The sequence below is a fragment of the Oncorhynchus nerka genome, linkage group LG5 (assembly GCF_034236695.1).
Source record: "Oncorhynchus nerka isolate Pitt River linkage group LG5, Oner_Uvic_2.0, whole genome shotgun sequence".
Classification (NCBI taxonomy): Eukaryota; Metazoa; Chordata; class Actinopteri; order Salmoniformes; family Salmonidae; genus Oncorhynchus; species Oncorhynchus nerka.
In genome coordinates, this window is record NC_088400.1 from 18,634,842 (window position 1) to 18,656,993 (window position 22,152).

Below are 22,152 nucleotides of genomic sequence, written 5' to 3' on the forward strand. Positions count from 1 at the left end.
ATCTCAAATGACTTAAGAAAACAAGAAAGTTTGCTTCAAAATAACAATCAAACAGCACTTCACAACACCTCTCCCCTATCCGACCTAGTTGTAATGTCCATGTTGATGTTTTTAAATGTATGTCAATTGTAAAGTAGTTTCTCTGTAATGTCTTTTTGGTTGTGTGTCGGACCCCAGTAAGACCAGCTGTTGCCATGGCGTCAGCTAATGAGGATTCCAATAAAATGCCAAATAAATAATAATAATAATATTCTGATTGGGATAAAACCTGTCTCAGTGTGCATCCCAGTCTTCTATAGAGGCCTACTGTATGAATGAACAGGAACCACTGGGATTAATAAAGATCTGTCTGAGCAGCACTCAATTCATTTCATATTCAGACAAAGCATAAGCCACACAAGGCTCTAGACTACCAGCTACTATAGCTCAAACACTTTCCCAATCTCTCTCTTTCTGTCACGCACTCTCCCCATATCTCTCCCCTTTCTCTCTCTCTCTCTCTCTCTCTCTCTCTCCCATCCTGCTTCTCTCTCTCTCACACTCTATCACTTTCTTTATCTCTGGCGTAGTCACGCTCTGCCAGGTTCACTGTGCGGCTGCGTTTGTGTGTAGTGTGTGTGTAGTGTGTGTGTGTGTGTGTGTGTGTGTGTGTGTGTGTGTCTGTCAGCCTGGTGCTGGGAGGGAGTTTCAGGCTGATTAAAATTGTAATTTATATGATGATGATGTTGGAGGTCCCTGGTTTCCCCTCAAATGCTGTCAGTCTCCTAAATGAGCTGAAGCCTCCAGCTCTGTATTACACTAGAAATACACTGTGAAACAGGGATGATATTACACAATACCTCTCTAAAAGAGAAACGTCAACCTGATCTTAGAAAGAGAATACTTATCCCTGATAGATAAGACTGCCTGTATTTGACCCAATCAACATTCCTCCCACTCCCTCTGTCCCACCCCCTCTCTACGTCTCCCACTCTCTCTCATCCTCTGTCCCACTCCCTCTTCCTCTCTCCCACTCCCTCTCTTCCTCTGTCCCACTCTCTCTCTTCCTCTGTCCCACTCCCTCTTCCTCTCTCCCACTCCCTCTCTTCCTCTGTCCCACTCTCTCTTCCTCTGTCCCACTCTCTCTCTTCCTCTGTCCCACTCCCTCTTCCTCTCTCCCACTCCATCTCTTCCTCTCTCCCACTCTATCTCTTCCTCTCTCCCACTCCTTCTTCCTCTCTCCCACTCCCTCTCTTCCTCTGTCCCACTCTCTCTTCCTCTGTCCCACTCTCTCTCTTCCTCTGTCCCACTCCCTCTTCCTCTCTCCCACTCCCTCTCTTCCTCTGTCCCACTCTCTCTCTTCCTCTGTCCCACTCTCTCTCTTCCTCTGTCTCACTCCCTCTTCCTCTCTCCCACTCCCTCTCTTCCTCTCTCCCACTCTCTCTTCCTGTCCCACTCTTTCTCTTTCTCTGTCCCACTCCCTTTCTTCCTCTCTCACTCACTTCCTCTCTCCCTCTCTCCCACTCCCTCTTCCTCTCTCCCACTCCCTCTCTTATTCTCTCCCACTCCCTCTCTTCCTCTCTCACACTCCCTCTCTTCCTCTCTCACACTCCCTCTTCCTCTCTCCCTTTCTTCCTCTCTCACTCACTTCCTCTCTCCCTCTCACTCACTTCCTCTCTCCCTCTCTCCCACTCCCTCTTCCTCTCTCCCACTCCCTCTCTTCCACTCCCTCTCTTCCTCTCTCACGCTCCCTCTTCCTCTCTCCCTTTCTTCCTCTCTCACTCACTTCTTCTCTCCCTCTCACTCACTTCCTCTCTCCCTCTCTCCCACTCCCTCTTCCTCTCTCCCACTCACCCTCTTCCCACTCTCTCTCCCACTCCATCTCTTCCTCTCTCCCACTCCATCTCTTACTCCATCTCCCTCTCTCCATCTCTTCCTCTCTCCCACTCCATCTCTTACTCTCTCCCACTCCATCTCTTCCTCTCTCCCACTCCCTCTTCCTCTCTCCCCTTCTTCCTCTCTCACTCACTTCCTCTCTCCCACTCCCTCTTCCTCTCTCCCACTCCATCTCTTCCTCTCTCCCACTCCATCTCTTCCTCTCTCCCACTCCATCTCTTCCTCTCTCCCACTCTATCTCTTCCTCTCTCCCACTCCATCTCTTCCTCTCTCCCACCCCATCTCTTCCTCTCTCCCACTCCATCTCTTCCTCTCTCCCACTCCATCTCTTCCTCTCTCCCACTCACTCTCTTCCTCTTTCCAACTCACTCTCTTCCTCTCTCCCACTCACTCTCTTCCTCTCTCCCACTCCATCTCTTCCTCTCTCCCACTCCATCTCTTCCTCTCTCACTCACTTCCTCTCTCCCACTCCATCTCTTCCTCTCTCACTCACTTCCTCTCCCCACTCCCTCTTCCTCCCACTCTCTCTCCCCTCTCCATCTCTTCCTCTCTCCCACTCCACTCTCTTCTTCCCACTCCATCTCCCACTCCATCTCTTCCTCTCTCCCACTCCATCTCTTCCTCTCTCCCACTCCATCTCTTCCTCTCTCCCACTCCATCTCTCTTCCTCTTCTCCCACTCCATCTCTTCCTCTCTCCCACTCCATCTCTTCCTCTCTCCCACTCCATCTCTTCCTCTCTCACTCACTTCCTCTCTCCCACTCCCTCTTCCTCTCTCCCACTCCATCTCTTCCTCTTCCTCTCCCCTCTCTATCCATCTTCTTCCTCTCTCCCACTCCATCTCTTCCTCTCTCCCACTCCATCTCTTCCTCTCTCCCACTCCATCTCTTCCTCTCTCCCACTCCATCTCTTCCTCTCTCCCACTCCATCTCTTCCTCTCTCCCACTCCTCTCTTCCTCTCCCACTCCATCTCTTCCTCTCTCCCACTCCCTCTCTTCCTCTCTCCCACTCCATCTCTCTTCCCACTCCATCTCTCCCACTCCATCTCTTCCTCTCTCCCACTCACTCTCTTCCTCTCTCTTCCTCTCTCCCACTCCCTCTTCCTCTCCCTCCACTCTCTCTCCTTTCTTCCTCTCTCCCACTCACTTCCTCTCTCCCACTTCCTCTTCCTCTCTCCCACTCCATCTCTTCCTCTCTCTCCACTCACTTCTCTTCCTCTCTTCCACTCACTCTCTTCCTCTCTCCCACTCCATCTCTTCCTCTCTCCCACTCACTCTCTTCCTCTCTCCCACTCCCTCTTCCTCTCTCCCTTTCTTCCTCTCTCACTCACTTCCTCTCTCCCACTCCCTCTTCCTCTCTCCCACTCCATCTCTTCCTCTCTCCCACTCACTCTCTTCCTCTCTCCCACTCCATCTCTTCCTCTCTCCCACGCCATCTCTTCCTCTCTCCCACTCCATCTCTTCCTCTCTCCCACTCCATCTCTTCCTCTCTCCCACTCACTCTCTTCCTCTCTCCCACTCACTCTCTTCCTCTCTCCCACTCCCTCTCTTCGTCTCTTCAGTGTTTCTGCATTCATTTAGCTGTGTAACTGCGCCAAGGTGAAATTATTGCCGCCACCGCAATTGTGGCAAACTCATTCCAAGGTTTTTCTTTATTTTACTATTTTCTACATTGTAGAATAATAGTGAAGACATCAAAACTGTGAAAGAACACATATGGAATCGTGTCACTGAAAGCAGAAGAGCTGGAAGGCGGAACCCAGAGAGAGACAACAGGAATGAAACACCACACTTGTCGTCATCTCTGAAACCCCAACCCCAGTGGCCTGCTTCTAGCTGGCTGTTTTCCCCTTGATGGTCATGTTGACACAGAAGACACAAGTTTCTCTCTCTCTCTACACACACACACACACACACACACACACACACACACACACACACACACACACACACACACACACACACACACACACACACACACACACACACACACACACACACACACACACACACACACACACACACACACACAGTAACCATGGCCGAGAGGCAGAGCATAAATCCAGGGGAGAGAAGTGCTGAACAGGCCTTGGAGCTAGAAGTCTCTTCCTAGCAGCTAGTCTCTCTGTCATCCTGTTGCTTTAGACTTAGACTCAGTGAGGCTTAGGGCAGACAGACTATGTTAAACTGACCTCAACATAACCTCACAGAGTGTGAGTGTGTGTGTGTCTTTACAATCCCTCAATCCAGACAAAGTACCCTTCAATCACAAGCGCTGAGGCTGTCCAGGATTTCATTGAGTGCAAAGCAGATCAGAGAGAGAGACAGAGCAAGAGCGAGAAAGAGTGAGACAGAGAGAGAGAGAGAGAGAGACAGAGCAAGAGCGAGAAAGAGTGAGAAAGAGAGGGAGAGGGGTAGAGAGAGAGAAGGACCGAGATAGAGGGCTAGAGAGAGAGGAGGGAGAGTGTGACTGCCCTGTGTCTAATCTATTTGGAATGCAGCACCAATATGGAGTACACAGTGAGAGGTTTGAAAGACACACTGACATGGGTCTGGAATTAAGCCTGACTAACAATCAGGAGATCAGTCAACCCTGGTCAATAGAGAACTGGGACAGGACAGGAGACAAGGGAGTATAGGACAACTCATCCAGAACGCCGCAGCCCGTCTGGTGTTCAACCTTCCCAAGTTCTCTCACGTCACCCCGCTCCTCCGCTCTCTCCACTGGCTTCCAGTTGAAGCTCGCATCCGCTACAAGACCATGGTGCTTGCCTACGGAGCTGTGAGGGGAACGGCACCTCAGTACCTCCAGGCTCTGATCAGGCCCTACACCCAAACAAGGGCACTGCGTTCATCCACCTCTGGCCTGCTCGCCTCCCTACCACTGAGGAAGTACAGTTCCCGCGCAGCCCAGTCAAAACTGTTCGCTGCTCTGGCCCCCCAATGGTGGAACAAACTCCCTCACGACGCCAGGACAGCGGAGTCAATCACCACCTTCCGGAGACACCTGAAACCCCACCTCTTTCAGGAATACCTAGGATAGGATAAAGTAATCCTTCTCACCCCCTTAAAAGATTTAGATGCACTATTGTAAAGTGGCTGTTCCACTGGATGTCTTAAGGTGAACGCACCAATTTGTAAGTCGCTCTGGATAAGAGCGTCTGCTAAATGACTTAAATGTAAATGTAAATGTAGGAGGGGTAAACCAGGATCAATACACACTGTCTTTCTGAACAGGGTTGTCTACTCACATTTACTCTGAGTACTACAGTACACACTCCTAATACTGGCTTAACAGAGACATGGAGGAGAGGTGAGACAAAGGGAAAGAAAGAGAGGAAGAGCGAGGGTGGGAGAGGGAGAGAGACAGTGAGAGGGGAAAGGAGAGAGAGAGATGGAGAGAGAGGGGGAGAGAAGAGAGGGAAAGAGAAAGAGAGGGAGAAGGATGAGGGGGAGAGAGAGAGAGACGGAGAGAGAGGGGGAGAGAAGAGAGGGAAAGAGAAAGAGAGGGAGAAGGATGAGGGGGAGAGAGAGAGAGAAAGGAGAGAGAGGGGGAGAGAGAGAGAAGAGGGAAAGAGAAAGAGAGGGAGAAGGATGAGGGGGAGAGAGAGAGAGAGGGGGAGAGAGAGAGGGGAGAGAAGAGAGGGAAAGAGAAAGAGAGGGAGAAGGATGAGGGGGAGAGAGAGAGAGGGGGAGAGAAGAGAGGGAAAGAGAAAGAGGGGAGAAGGATGAGGGGAGAGAGAGAGAGAAGAGAGGGAAAGAGAGAAAGAGAGGGAGAAGGATGAGGGGAGAGAGAGAGGGGAGAGAAGAGAGGGAGAGAAAGAGAGGGGAGAAGGAGAGAGGGGAGAGAAGAAGGGGGAGAGAAAGAGAGAAGGATGAGGGGAGAGAGAGAGAGAGAGAGAGACGGAGAGAGAGAGAGAGACGGAGAGAGAGGGGAAAGAGAAAGAGAGGGAGAAGGATGAGGGAGAGAGAGAGGGGAGAGAAGAGAGGGAAAGAGAAAGAGAGGAGAAGGATGAGGGGGAGAGAGAGAGAGGGGGAGAGAAGAGAGGGAAAGAGAAAGAGAGGGAGAAGGATGAGGGGGAGAGAGAGAGAGGGGAGAGAGAGAGGGAGGAGAAAAGAGAGGGAGAAGGATGAGGGGAGAGAGAGAGGGGGGAGAGAAGAGAGGGAAAGAGGGAAAGAGAGGGAGAAGAGAGGGAGAGAGAGAGGGGAGAGAAGAGAGGGAAAGAGAAAGAGAGAGAGGAGAAGGATGAGGGGGAGAGAGAGAGGGAGAAGAGAGAAAGAGAGAGAAGAGAGGGAAAGAGAAAGAGAGGGAGAAGGATGGAGAGGGGAGAGAGAGAAGGAGTGAGAGAGGAGAGAAGAGAGAGGAGAGAGAGATGAGGGGGAGAAGGATGAGGGGAGAGAAGGAGAGAGGAGGGAGAAGGATGAGGGGGAGAGAAGAGAGGGAGAAGGATGAGGGGGAGAAGGATGAGGGGAGAAGGATGAGGGGGAGAGAGCGGATTTTGAATTTTAAATCCCACTTTATAAGGTCAATATAAATACCCAAATTCATTACATTAAAATCACTTATAGTGCCTTCCAACCTGATTTGAACAGCCTCTCAAATTTGGATTAAATGATGGGGAGAGAGAAAGAGGGGACAACCAAACAGAGAGAAAGATGGTGAAAGAGAGAGAAACCGGGGGAGATGGGGATAGAGGTCTAGATAGTGGTCGCAGTGTTTCCCCTATAAGAATTCTGCAGCGGTGGCAAAGGTCGCGGGAGACTGTGAGAGGATCATTTACGGTAACTTAAAAAAAAATACATTCTACTTCAAAATGAATGAAAATCTAATGATGATGATACCAGCTACATATATATAAACCAGCTACAAATATATAAACCAGCTACAAATATATAAACCAGCTACAAATATATAAACCAGCTACAAATATATAAACCAGCTACATATATATAAACCAGCTACATATATATAAACCAGCTACAAATATATAAACCAGCTACATATATATAAACCAGCTACATATATATAAACCAGCTACATATATATAAACCAGCTACATATATATAAACCAGCTACAAATATATAAACCAGCTACATAAAAAATAAACCAGCTATTTTAAACCAGCTAGCGCTATTCTGGCACCCAGCTACAAATATATAAACAAATTATCAGGCAAATGAAATGAGCCCCATTAGCAAAAAGCACGTATTTTTACCAAATTATCAGGCAGGTGTGCTATTAGCAACAAGCACTTTTTTTCAGCAATTCTACACATTTGCCATGGCTCATTTTGTGTTATGGGGCCCCTGGGCATGTGCCCTGTGTGCCCAGTCGGTAATCCAGCCACGCTAAATGCATTGTTCATTTGATTGGTTTCCATGAGGCAGTGATGTATAATGAATACAGTCACAGGTAAATGCTGTTGTTCATTTGATTGGTTTCCATGAGGAAGTGATGTATAAGGAATACAGTCACAGGTAAATGCTGTTGTTCCTGCCTCAACTGCCTTATTGCTTTCGTAAAACTGTTACCAACATATTCAAATATTTTCATTAAAACGTTATTTTGATAAGTAAATTCATACAATTTCATTCTTCCATCAGAAGACAAAGACCGGACAAAAGTCCTGTTAGTCACAGACATGTGACCCAGACATGTGACCCAGACATGACCCAGACGTTTGTTTTTTAAACATTCTTGTGCAAAAAGACTGGTCGTCCGTTCTGAACAAAATGGGTTTAATATATAGTGTGATTACAATGGGTTTAATATATAGTGTGATTACAATGGGTTTTATGTATAGTGTGATTACAATGGGTTTTATGTATAGTGTGATTACAATGGGTTTAATATATAGCGTGATTACAATGGGTTTAATATATAGTGTGATTACAATGGGTTTTATATATAGTGTGATTACAATGGGTTTTATATATAGTGTGATTACAATGGGTTTAATATATAGTGTGATTACAATGGGTTTAATATATAGTGTGATTACAATGGGTTTTATATATAGTGTGATTACAATGGGTTTAATATATTACAATGGGTTTAATATATAGTGATTACAATGGGTTTTATATATAGTGTGATTACAATGGGTTTTATTATAGTGTGATTACAATGGGTTTAATATATAGTGTGATTACAATGGGTTTAATATATAGTGTGATTACAATGGGTTTAATATAGTGTGATTACAATGGGTTTAATATATAGTGTGATTACAATGGGTTTTATATATAGTGTGATTACAATGGGTTTTATATATAGTGTGATTACAATGGGTTTAATATATAGTGTGATTGCAATGGGTTTAATATATAGTGTGATTGCAATGGGTTTTATATATAGTGTGATTACAATGGGTTTAATATATAGTGTGATTACAATGGGTTTTATATATAGTGTGATTACAATGGGTTTAATATATAGTGATTACAATGGGTTTTATATATAGTGTGATTACAATGGGTTTAATATATAGTGTGATTGCAATGGGTTTTATATATAGTGTGATTACAATGGGTTTAATATATAGTGTGATTACAATGGGTTTTATATATAGTGTGATTACAATGGGTTTTATATATAGTGTGATTACAATGGGTTTTATATATAGTGTGATTACAATGGGTTTTATGTATAGTGTGATTACAATGGGTTTTATATATAGTGTGATTACAATGGGTTTAATATATAGTGTGATTACAATGGGTTTAATATATAGTGTGATTACAATGGGTTTTATATATAGTGTGATTACAAGGGGTTTATATACAGTAAGATTACAATGGGTTTTATATATTGAGTGATTATAATGGGTTTTGTATATAGTGTGATTATAATGGGTTAATATATATAGTGTGTGTGTGTGTGTGTGTGTGTGTGTGTGTGTGTGTGTGTGTGTGTGTGTAATTTAAGGGCTATAGTGTGAACCCTCCGATCGTTAATCTCCTAATCTGTTGAACACACACACACGCACGCACACACACACACACACACACACACACACACACACACACACACACACACACACACACACACACACACACACACAAACAGAACGCATACACACACACACACGCAACGTGCGTACACACACACACACATGCAAACACACACACACACACACACACACACAGTAATGACCCCTCAGTATGGCTGGACAGGATTGGACATTACATGAGAGTGATATTAGACTAGATACAGGACACACGCTTCCTGTCCTGACCACTTACACACACACCTTAAACTATGACACACACATTAACACACACAAATTAACACACACACACAAATCTGACGCGGCTTGATTATACAGGACATGTAATCACCTTGGATTAGAGACAAGAGTAACTGAGTCTCTCACACACACACACACACACACACACACACACACACACACACACACACACACACACACACACGCATGCACACACACTAAACAGCAGTAGACAGCACCAAAGATAAGCCATGTAGCCATGTAGCCATGTAGTCTCCTAGACCAGGTGAGCATGACCTTTGACATCAGATCTACTTTTTAATTTGCCAGCCTGATGAGATGTACCGGTCTCTAAACCAACAAACTGTATGGACCTGCTGCTCCTATCTGACACCAACATTTATCCTGGACCAATAACATGTTTTACACAAATAAGTGCAAATAATTTCATTTCCAACCTTATTGTGACTTTTGGTATTGGATATTGGCAAGTAGCTTCTCATAGTCAGGTCTGTAGCAGCTTGTTGCAGCTCTCATGCAGGACACAAGGTGGTCATCAGTCACAGTCGATCTGTGCTTGGACTTTATTATCTTCATGTGAGAAAATGCAGACTCACAGAGGAAGGTTGATCCACAAAGGGCTGAGAAGTTGAGAGCACATCTTGTTATGTTGGGATACTTCCCCTCTAGCAGTAGCTCCCTGAACTCAACCTTCATCTCAGTGGTTGCCCTGGATTTCAGCTGAGTATCATTTTGAAGGGTGAGAATTTCAGTTTCTGCTATAGTTGTGTCCAACTGAAAAAGTGATCCCATTTTGGAGGCAATGACTTCCACATTTATGTCACTGCCACTGAAAACAGATATAAGTGGCAATAGGCTCAAGTGATGCAGTCAGTGAATCGACTGTCGAACTCAGATGAGATATTCTGGACTTGCTCCATGTAACGTCCACTGTCAAACTGTGCTGTGTCCTTGCCCTGACGTTCAGGGTCTGAATACATGTGTTGAAAGAAGTGCAGGTCCTTACGTTGCAGCTTTCTTGTGAGCAGTTGTAGTTCGCATTTAAAAGTGTTCACAGTGTTCACAGTTCACAGTGTTAAAAGTGTTCACAGTGTTCACAGTTCACAGTGTTCACAGTGTTCACAGTTCACAGTGTTAAAAGTGTTCACAGTGTTCACAGTTCACAGTGTTCACAGTGTTCACAGTGTTCACAGTTCACAGTGTTCACAGTGTTCACAGTGTTCACAGTGTTCACAGTTCACAGTGTTAAAAGTGTTCACAGTGTTCACAGATCACAGTGTTAAAAGTGTTCACAGTGTTCACAGATCACAGTGTTAAAAGTGTTCACAGTGTTCACAGATCACAGTGTTAAAAGTGTTCACAGTGTTCACAGTGTTCACAGTTCACAGTGTTCACAGTGTTCACAGTGTTCACAGTTCACAGTGTTAAAAGTGTTCACAGTGTTCACAGATCACAGTGTTAAAAGTGTTCACAGTGTTCACAGATCACAGTGTTAAAAGTGTTCACAGTGTTCACAGTGTTCACAGTTCACAGTGTTCACAGTGTTCACAGTGTTCACAGTTCACAGTGTTAAAAGTGTTCACAGTGTTCACAGATCACAGTGTTAAAAGTGTTCACAGTGTTCACAGATCACAGTGTTAAAAGTGTTCACAGTTCACAGTGTTAAAAGTGTTCACAGTTCTCACAGTGTCACAGTTCACACGATTACGTTTGTCTTTTCCTTGCAGCTCTACATTCACTTCATTAAACATGTAAGTTAGGTGAGTGAAAAAAGATAAATCTAGGAGCCACCGTGTGTCCTCTAGCTGTGCATATTCTGCATGTTTGGAGACCTTGAGAAACTCCTTGATTTCAGGCAACAACTCACTGGATCTCCTTAAAAATGTACATTGGCTCAGCTACCTCACATCCGTGTGCAGCAGCAGGCCTGTGTGCTCTGCTTCAGTCTCTTCTAAGTGAGTGTGAAATGACCTCCGCTGTAGGCTTCTTCCTCGAATAGAACACACAGCCTTCATCGCAACATCCATCACCTCTTTGATGTTTAACATCTTCCCGCACAAAGTTCGCTGATGAATTACGCTGTGATAACTAAGAAAGTCTGGGAAAGTATCATCCTGTTTGCACAATGCAACGAACCCACTAATGCGGCCTACCATAGCGGGTGCCCCATCGGAAGTCATGGAGACACGCTTACCAAAGGGCAGTTGGAATTTGTTAACAACCTCCAAAAAAGCTTGAAAAATATCTTCACCCCTTGTATGTCCTTTCAGTGGCAAAATGGCGAGTAGTTCCTCCTTTGTACTCATGTTGTCAAATACCATTCAGATGAAAATGCATAACTGTGCCACATCCACAATATCTTTGGACTCGTCAAATTGGAGGGAATAACACTGGCTGTTGTAAATATCCTTCTTCAGATGATCCTCAAGGTTCTCCGCTATTCCCTCACAGCTTCTTGTCACCGTATTTCTGGACAACTGAATGTCATTGATGGCAGCCATAATTTCAGTCCTATTCTTAAAATCCCCAAACAGCGAGTCTGCAGCCTCAATAAATGCTTCCTTGATCATCTCCCCAACAAATGTTATGCTTAGCAGGAACGTGACTTACACAATAAGAGGCTATGGTTGCCGCCTTCCCTCCGCGATTGTACATCACCTGACTTCTCAGACATTGCTGTGAATGGAGGACTGTCGAACGTTAAAACAGAAAGAGATTATAGTCATTGATTTGTGTGGCTGAATTTTAGTAGATGTATAATCATCTCACGATTGACTGGCAAGCACTCCGCGATCAACTGGCAAGCACTCCGCGATTGACTGGCAAGCACTCCGCGATCGACTGGCAAGCACTCCGCGATCGACTGGCAAGCACTCCGCGATCGACTGGCAAGCACTCCGCGATCGACTGGCACTCCAGATCACTCCGCATGGCATCGACTGGCAAGCACTCCGCGATCGACTTGAAAGCACTCGATCAACTGGCTAGCACTCCGACTGGCAAGCACTCCGCGATCGACTGGCAAGCACTTCCGCGATCAACTGGCATCGATCAACTGGCAAGCACTCCGATCAACTGGCATGCGATCGACTGGCAAGCACTGGATCAAATGGCACACTCCGTGATCGACTGGCATCGATCAACTGGCAAGCACTCCGCGATCGACTGGCAAGCACTCCGGATCACTGGCAAGCACTCCGCGATCAAATGGCAAGCACTTGACAAGCACTCCGCGATCAACTGGCACTCCATCGACTGGCAACCACTCCGCGAAGCACTCGACTGGCAAGCACTCCGCGATCGACTTGAAAGCACTCCAAGCCCTCCGATCAACTGGACTGGCAAGCACTCCGCGATCAACTGGCAAGCACTCCGATCAACTGGCAACTGGCAACTGCACTCCGTGATTGACTGGCGACTCGATCAACTGGCAAGCACTCCGCGATCAACTGGCAAGCACTCCGCGATCGACTGGCACTGGCAGCACTCCCGATCGACTGGCAAGCACTCCGCGATCGACTGTCAAGCACTCGACTTGCGAAGCACTCCGCGATCAACTGGCAAGCACTCCGCAACTGTCAAGACTCCGCTGGCAAGCACTCCGCGATCAACTGGCATGCACTCCGCGATCAACTGGCAAGCACTCCGCATCAACTGTCAAGCAGTCCGCGATCAACTGGCAAGCACTCGATCGACTGGCAAGCACTCCGTCGATCAAGCACTCCATGATCAACTGGCAAGCACTCCGCGATCGATGGCAAGCACTCCGCGACAACAGGCAAGCACTGGATCAACTGGCAAGCACTCCGCGATCGATCAAGCACTCCGATCGACTGACAAGCACTCCATGATCGACTGGCAAGCACTCCGCGATCGACTGTCATCAACAGGCACACTCCGCGATCAAATGGCAAGCACTCCGCGATCGACTGGCAAGCACACTCCGCGATCAACTGGCAAGCACTCCGCGATCGACTGACAAGCCCTCAACTGGCAAGCACTCGATTGACTGGCAAGCAATCGACTGTCACACTCCGCGATCGACTGTCAAGCACTCTGCGATCAACTGGCAAGCACTCCGCTCGACTGTCAAGCAGTCCGCGACAACTGGCAAGCACTCCGCGATCGACTGGCAAGCACTCCGCGATCGACTGACAAGCACTCCGCGATCGACTGTCAAGCACTCCGCAATCAACTGTCAAGCACTCCGCGATCAACTGGCAAGCACTCCGCGATCGACTGTCAAGCACTCCGCGATCGACTGTCAACTGCACTCCATCGACTGTCGACAACTGGCAAGCACTCCACTCCGATCAACTGTCAAGTCACACTCCGCGATCAACTGTCAAGCACTCCGACTGTCAAGCGATCAACTGTCTCCGTCGACTGTCAAGCACTCCGCGATCAACTGGTTGGGCGCCCCTGTCACAGATCATTCCAGAGTTCTCTACATATCAGAGGAACTATCCATAATATTACTGCAAGCATAACCACTCACATTATTACTGTTCAACAGCTTTCTGTATACATCACATATAAATGGACAATCATAGTGTGTGTGTGTGTGTGTGTGTGTGTGTGTGTGTGTGTGTGTTTGCAGGAGATGAGATTACAATCACGCAGGATATCTCATCTATTCTGGGGCTGGCATTGGGATTGAAAGGGTTTTTCTACGATACCAAATCTCTCTCTCTCTCTCTCTCTCTCTTTCTCTGTATCGCCAATCCTCTCATTTGTCAATAGAATTTGGTTTTAATCTGAAGTGGTGTTAGGATTACTATGTTCAACAGGGCTGTAGATGGATGAGCTTTTGTGTTTTGGTGTGTCTGAAGACGGTGATAGCCCACTGAGCTGAAGCCTAGACATCTTCAGGTCTCAGACAAGGTTACTCATCATGGTGCGCACACACGCACACGCACACACACACATACACAAACACACACACCAATTCCTCTGCTGCCCATTTTGAATACATTATAATTCCCTTGCTTCCTCTCTTCTCCTCTATAATGTTATATCTTCCTCTCTTCTCTGTAATGTTATATCTTCCTCTCTTCTCCTCTGTAATGTTCTATCTTCCTCTCTTCTCCTCTCTTCTCCTCTGTAATGTTCTACATTTCCTCTCTTCTCCTCTCTTCTCCTCTGTAATGTTATATCTTCCTCTCTTCTCCTCTGTAATGTTCTACATTTCCTCTCTTCTCCTCTGTAATGTTATATCTTCCTCTCTTCTCCTCTGTAATGTTATATCTTCCTCTCTTCTCCTCTCTTCTCCTCTGTAATGTTCTATCTTCCTCTCTTCTCCTCTGTAATGTTATATCTTCCTCTCTTCTCCTCTGTAATGTTATATCTTCCTCTCTTCTCCTCTCTTCTCCTCTGTAATGTTCTATCTTCCTCTCTTCTCCTCTGTATTGTTATATCTTCCTCTCTTCTCCTCTCTTCTCCTCTGTAATGTTCTACTTTTCCTCTCTTCTCTCTTCTCCTCTGTAATGTTATATCTTCCTCTCTTCTCCTCTGTAATGTTATATCTTCCTCTCTTATCCTCTGTAATGTTATATCTTCCTCTCTTATCCTCTGTAATGTTATATCTTCCTCTCTTCTCCTCTGTAATGTTATATCTTCCTCTCTTCTCCTCTGTAATGTTATATCTTCCTCTCTTCTCCTCTGTAATGTTCTACATTTCCTCTCTTCTGCTCTGTAATGTTATATCTTCCTCTCTTCTCCTCTGTAATGTTCTACATTTACTCTCTTCTCCTCTCTTCTGCTCTGTAATGTTATATCTTCCTCTCTTCTCCTCTGTAATGTTATATCTTCCTCTCTTCTCCTCTGTAATGTTCTACATTTCCTCTCTTCTCCTCTCTTCTGCTCTGTAATGTTATATCTTCCTCTCTTCTCCTCTGTAATGTTATATCTTCCTCTCTTCTCCTCTGTAATGTTATATCTTCCTCTGCTCTCCTCTATAATGTTCTATCTTCCTCTCTTCTCCTCTGTAATGTTATATCTTCCTCTCTTCTCTCTTCTCCTCTCTTCTCCTCTCTTCTCCTCTGTAATGTTCTACATTTCCTCTCTTCTCCTCTCTTCTCCTCTGTAATGTTATATCTTCCTCTCTTCTCCTCTGTAATGTTATATCTTCCTCTCTTCTCCTCTCTTCTCCTCTGTAATGTTATATCTTCCTCTCTTCTCTGTAATGTTATATCTTCCTCTCTTCCTCTCTTCTCCTCTGTAATCTTCCTACATTTCCTTTCTCTCTCTCCTCTCTTCTCCTCTGTAATGTTCTATCTTCCTCTCTTCTCCTCTGTAATGTTCTATCTTCCTCTCTCTCCTCTCTTCTGCTCTGTAATGTTATATCTTCCTCTCTTCTCCTCTCTTCTGCTCTGTAATGTTATATCTTCCTCTCTTCTCCTCTCTTCTCCTCTGTAATGTTCTATCTTCCTCTCTTCTCCTCTGTAATGTTATATCTTCCTCTCTTCTCCTCTCTTCTCCTCTGTAATGTTCTATCTTCCTCTCTTCTCCTCTGTAATGTTCTATCTTCCTCTCTTCTTATCTGTAATGTTATATCTTCCTCTCTTCTCCTCTGTAATGTTATATCTTCCTCTCTTCTCCTCTGTAATGTTATATCTTCCTCTCTTCTCCTCTGTAATGTTCTACATTTCCTCTCTTCTCCTCTGTAATGTTCTATCTTCCTCTCTTCTCCTCTGTAATGTTCTATCTTCCTCTCTTCTCCTCTCTTCTCCTCTGTAATGTTCTACATTTCCTCTCTTCTCCTCTCTTATCCTCTGTAATGTTCTATCTTCCTCTCTTCTCCTCTGTAATGTTCTATCTTCCTCTCTTCTCCTCTCTTCTGCTCTGTAATGTTATATCTTCCTCTCTTCTCCTCTGTAATGTTCTATCTTCCTCTCTTCTCCTCTGTAATGTTCTATCTTCCTCTCTTCTCCTCTCTTCTCCTCTGTAATGTTCTACATTTCCTCTCTTCTCCTCTCTTATCCTCTGTAATGTTCTATCTTCCTCTCTTCTCCTCTCTTCTCCTCTGTAATGTTCTACATTTCCTCTCTTCTCCTCTCTTATCCTCTGTAATGTTCTACATTTCCTCTCTTCTGCTCTGTAATGTTATATCTTCCTCTCTTCTCCTCTGTAATGTTATATCTTCCTCTCTTCTCCTCTGTAATGTTCTACATTTCCTCTCTTCTCTCTTCTCCTCTGTAATGTTCTATCTTCCTCTCTTCTCCTCTCTTCTCCTCTGTAATGTTATATCTTCCTCTCTTCTCCTCTGTAATGTTATATCTTCCTCTCTTCTATCTTCCTCTCTTCTCCTCTGTAATGTTCTATCTTCCTCTCTTCTCCTCTGTAATGTTCTATCTTCCTCTCTTCTCCTCTCTTCTCCTCTGTAATGTTATATCTTCCTCTCTTCTCCTCTCTTCTCCTCTGTAATGTTCTATCTTCCTCTCTTCTCCTCTGTAATGTTCTATCTTCCTCTCTTCTCCTCTCTTCTCCTCTGTAATGTTATATCTTCCTCTCTTCTCCTCTGTAATGTTATATCTTCCTCTCTTCTCCTCTGTAATGTTCTACATTTCCTTTCTTCTCCTCTCTTCTGCTCTGTAATGTTCTACATTTCCTCTCTTCTCCTCTGTAATGTTATATCTTCCCCTGCTCTCCTCTGTAATGTTATATCTTCCTCTCTTCTCCTCTGTAATGTTCTATCTTCCTCTCTTCTCCTCTGTAATGTTATATCTTCATCTCTTCTCCTCTGTAATGTTATATCTTCCTCTCTCTCCTCTCTTCTCTGTAATGTTCTACATTTCCTCTCTTCTGCTCTGTAATGTTATATCTTCCTCTCTTCTGCTCTGTAATGTTATATCTTCCCCTGCTCTCCTCTGTAATGTTCTTCTTCCTCTCTTCTCCTCTCTTCTCTGTAATGTTCTATTTCTCTCTCTTCTCCTCTGTAATGTTATATCTTCCTCTCTTCTCCTCTGTAATGTTATATCTTCCTCTCTTCTCCTCTGTAATGTTCTACATTTCCTCTCTTCTGCTCTGTAATGTTATATCTTCCTCTCTTCTCCTCTGTAATGTTATATCTTCCTCTCTTCTCCTCTGTAATGTTCTATCTTCCTCTCTTCTCTCTTCTCTCTGTAATGTTCTATCTTCCTCTCTTCTCCTCTCTTCTCCTCTGTAATGTTATATCTTCCTCTCTTCTCCTCTGTAATGTTATATCTTCCTCTCTTCTCCTCTGTAATGTTATATCTTCCTCTCTTCTCTCTCTCTGTAATGTTATATCTTCCTCTCTTCTGCTCTGTAATGTTATATCTTCTCCTGCTCTCCTCTGTAATGTTATATCTTCCTCTCTTCCTCTCTGTAATGTTATATCTTCCTCTCTTCTCCTCTGTAATGTTATATCTTCCTCTCTTCTCCTCTGTAATGTTATATCTTCCTCTCTCCTCTGTAATGTTATATTTCCTCTCTTCTTCTCCTCTGTAATGTTCTATCTTCCTCTCTTCTCCTCTGTAATGTTCTATATCTTCCTCTCTTCTCCTCTCTTATCCTCTGTAATGTTCTATCTTCCTTCTTCTCCTCTTTCTCCTCTGTAATGTTCTACATTTCCTCTCTTCTCCTCTCTCCTCTGTAATGTTCTATCTTCCTCTCTTCTCCTCTGTAATGTTCTATCTTCCTCTCTTCTCCTCTTCTGCTCTGTAATGTTATATCTTCCTCTCTTCTCCTCTGTAATGTTCTATCTTCCTCTCTTCTCCTCTGTAATGTTCTATCTTCCTCTCTTCTCCTCTCTTCTCCTCTGTAATGTTCTACATTTCCTCTCTTCTCCTCTCTTATCCTCTGTAATGTTCTATCTTCCTCTCTTCTCCTCTGTAATGTTCTATTTCTTCTTCTCCTCTTTATCCTCTGTAATGTTCTACATTTCCTCTCTTCTGCTCTGTAATGTTATATCTTCCTCTCTTCTCCTCTGTAATGTTATATCTTCCTCTCTTCTCCTCTGTAATGTTCTATCTTCCTCTCTTCTCCTCTTCTCCTCTGTAATGTTCTATATCTTCTTCCTTCTCTCTCTTCTCCTCTGTAATGTTATATCTTCCTCTCTTCTCCTCTGTAATGTTATATCTTCCTCTCTTCTCCTCTCTTCTCCTCTGTAATGTTCTATCTTCCTCTCTTCTCCTCTGTAATGTTCTATCTTCCTCTCTTCTCCTCTGTAATGTTCTATCTTCCTCTCTTCTCCTCTCTTCTCCTCTGTAATGTTATATCTTCCTCTCTTCTCCTCTCTTCTCCTCTGTAATGTTCTATCTTCCTTCTTCTCTCTGTAATGTTCTCTTCTCTCTCTCCTCTCTTCTCCTCTGTAATGTTATATCTTCCTCTCTCTCCTCTGTAATGTTATATCTTCCTCTCTTCTCCTCTGTAATGTTCTATCTTCCTCTCTTCTCCTCTGTAATGTTCTACATTTCCTCTCTTCTCCTCTGTAATGTTATATCTTCCCCTTCTCCTCTGTAATGTTATATCTTCCTCTTCTCCTCTGTAATGTTCTATCTTCCTCTCTTCTCCTCTGTAATGTTATATCTTCCTCTCTTCTCCTCTGTAATGTTATATCTTCCTCTCTTCTCCTCTCTTCTCCTCTGTAATGTTCTACATTTCCTCTCTTCTGCTCTGTAATGTTATATCTTCCTCTCTTCTGCTCTGTAATGTTATATCTTCCCCTGCTCTCCTCTGTAATGTTCTATCTTCCTCTCTTCTCCTCTCTTCTCCTCTGTAATGTTCTACATTTCCTCTCTTCTCCTCTCTTATCCTCTGTAATGTTCTATCTTCCTCTCTTCTCCTCTGTAATGTTCTATCTTCCTCTCTTCTCCTCTCTTCTCCTCTGTAATGTTCTACATTTCCTCTCTTCTCTCTTCTCCTCTGTAATGTTATATCTTCCTCTCTTCTCCTCTGTAATGTTCTACATTTCCTCTCTTCTGCTCTGTAATGTTATATCTTCCTCTCTTCTCCTCTGTAATGTTATATCTTCCTCTCTTCTCCTCTCTTCTCCTCTGTAATGTTCTACATTTCCTCTCTTCTCTCTTCTCCTCTGTAATGTTCTATCTTCCTCTCTTCTCCTCTCTTCTCCTCTGTAATGTTCTATCTTCCTCTCTTCTCCTCTGTAATGTTATATCTTCCTCTCTTCTCCTCTGTAATGTTATATCTTCCTCTCTTCTCCTCTCTTCTGCTCTGTAATGTTATATCTTCCTCTCTTCTGCTCTGTAATGTTATATCTTCTCCTGCTCTCCTCTGTAATGTTATATCTTCCTCTCCTCCTCTCTCCTGCTCTGTAATGTTATATCTTCCTCTCTTCTCCTCTGTAATGTTATATCTTCCTCTCTTCTCCTCTGTAATGTTATATCTTCCTCTCTTCTCCTCTGTAATGTTCTACATTTCCTCTCTTCTCCTCTGTAATGTTCTATCTTCCTCTCTTCTCCTCTGTAATGTTCTATCTTCCTCTCCTTCTCCTCTGTAATGTTATATCTTCCTCTCTTCTCTCCTCTGTAATGTTATATCTTCCTCTCTTCTCCTCTCTTCTCCTCTGTAATGTTCTACATTTCCTCTCTTCTCCTCTCTTATCCTCTGTAATGTTCTATCTTCCTCTCTTCTCCTCTGTAATGTTCTATCTTCCTCTCTTCTCCTCTCTTCTGCTCTGTAATGTTATATCTTCCTCTCTTCTCCTCTGTAATGTTCTATCTTCCTCTCTTCTCCTCTGTAATGTTCTATCTTCCTCTCTTCTCCTCTCTTCTCCTCTGTAATGTTCTACATTTCCTCTCTTCTCCTCTCTTATCCTCTGTAATGTTCTATCTTCCTCTCTTCTCCTCTCTTCTCCTCTGTAATGTTCTACATTTCCTCTCTTCTCCTCTCTTATCCTCTGTAATTCCTTTCCTCTCTTCTGCTCTGTAATGTTATATCTTCCTCTCTTCTCCTCTGTAATGTTATATCTTCCTCTCTTCTCTCTGTAATGTTATATCTTCCTCTCTTCTCCTCTCCTCTGTAATGTTATATCTTCCTTTCTCTCTGTAATGTTCTCTTCCTCTCTTCTCCTCTGTAATGTTCTTTTCCTCTTCTCCTCTCTTCTCCTCTGTAATGTTCCTCTCTTCCTCTCTTCTCCTCTGTAATGTTCTATCTTCCTCTCTTCTCCTCTCTTCTCCTCTGTAATGTTATATCTTCCTCTCTTCTCTCTCTTCTGCTCTGTAATGTTATATCTTCCTCTCTCTCTCTCTTCTCCTCTGTAATGTTATATCTTCCTCTTCCTCTTCTCCTCTCTTCTCCTCTGTAATGTTCTATCTTCCTCTCTTCTCTGTAATGTTCTATCTTCCTCTCTGTAATGTTATATCTTCCTCTCTTCTCCTCTGTCTCCTCTCTTCTCCTCTGTAATGTTATATCTTCCTCTCTCTCCTCTGTAATGTTCTTTTCTCTCTTCTGTAATGTTCTATCTTCCTCTCTTCTCCTCTGTAATGTTCTATCTTCCTCTCTTCTCTCTCTTCTCCTCTGTAATGTTCTACATTTCCTCTCTTCTCCTCTCTTCTCCTCTGTAATGTTCTATCTTCCTCTCTTCTCCTCTGTAATGTTCTATCTTCCTCTCTTCTCTCTCTTTCTGCTCTGTAATGTTATATCTTCTTCTCTCTTCTCCTTCCTCTCTTCTCCTCTGTAATGTTCTATCTTCCTCTCTTCTCCTCTTTCTCCTCTGTAATGTTCTACATTTCCTCTCTTCTCCTCTCTTATCCTCTGTAATGTTCTATCTTCCTCTCTTCTCCTCTCTCCTCTGTAATGTTCTACATTTCCTCTCTTCTCCTCTTATCCTCTGTAATGTTCTACATTTCCTCTCTTCTGCTCTGTAATGTTATATCTTCCTCTCTTCTCCTCTGTAATGTTATATCTTCCTCTCTTCTCCTCTGTAATGTTCTCATTTCTCTGTAATGTTCTATCTTCCTCTCTCTCTCCTCTCTTCTCCTCTGTAATGTTCTATCTTCCTCTCTTCTCTCTTCTCTTCCTCTCTCCTCTGTAATGTTCTATCTTCCTCTCTTCTCCTCTGTAATGTTATATCTTCCTCTCTTCTCCTCTCTTCTCCTCTGTAATGTTCTATCTTCCTCTCTTCTCCTCTGTAATGTTCTATCTTCCTCTCTTCTCCTCTCTTCTCCTCTGTAATGTTATATCTTCCTCTTCTCCTCTCTCTTCTCTGTCCTCTGTAATGTTCTATTTCTCTCTTCTCCTCTCTTCTCCTCTGTAATGTTCTACATTTCCTCTCTTCTCTCTGTAATGTTATATCTTCCCCTCTCCTCTGTAATGTTATATCTTCCTCTTCTCTCTGTAATGTTATATCTTCCTCTTTCTCCTCTCTTCTCCTCTGTAATGTTCTACATTTCCTCTCTTCTGCTCTGTAATGTTACATCTTCCTCTCTTCTGCTCTGTAATGTTATATCTTCCTCTGCTCTCTCTGTAATGTTCTATCTTCCTCTCTTCTCTCTTCTCCTCTGTAATGTTATATTTCCTCTCTTCTCCTCTCTTATCCTCTGTAATGTTCTATCTTCCTCTCTTCTCTCTGTAATGTTCTATCTTCCTCTCTTCTCCTCTCTTCTCCTCTGTAATGTTATATCTCCTCTCTTCTCTTTCTCTCTCTTCCTCTGTAATGTTCTTCTTCCTCTCTTCTCTGTAATGTTATATCTTCTCTGTAATGTTCTACTATCTTCCTCTCTTCTCCTCTGTAATGTTCTATCTTCCTCTCTTCTCCTCTGTAATGTTATATCTTCCTCTCTTCTCCTCTGTAATGTTATATCTTCCTCTCTTCTCCTCTCTTCTTCTGTAATGTTATATCTTCCTCTGTCTCCTCTGTAATGTTATATCTTCCTCTCTTCTCCTCTGTAATGTTATATCTTCCTCTCTTCTCCTCTCTCTCTCTGTAATGTTATATCTTCCTCTCTTCTCCTCTGTAATGTTATATCTTCCTCTCTTCTCCTCTTCCTCTCTCTGTCTGTAATGTTCTACATTTCCTCTTCTTCTCTCTCTCTTCTCTCTGTAAT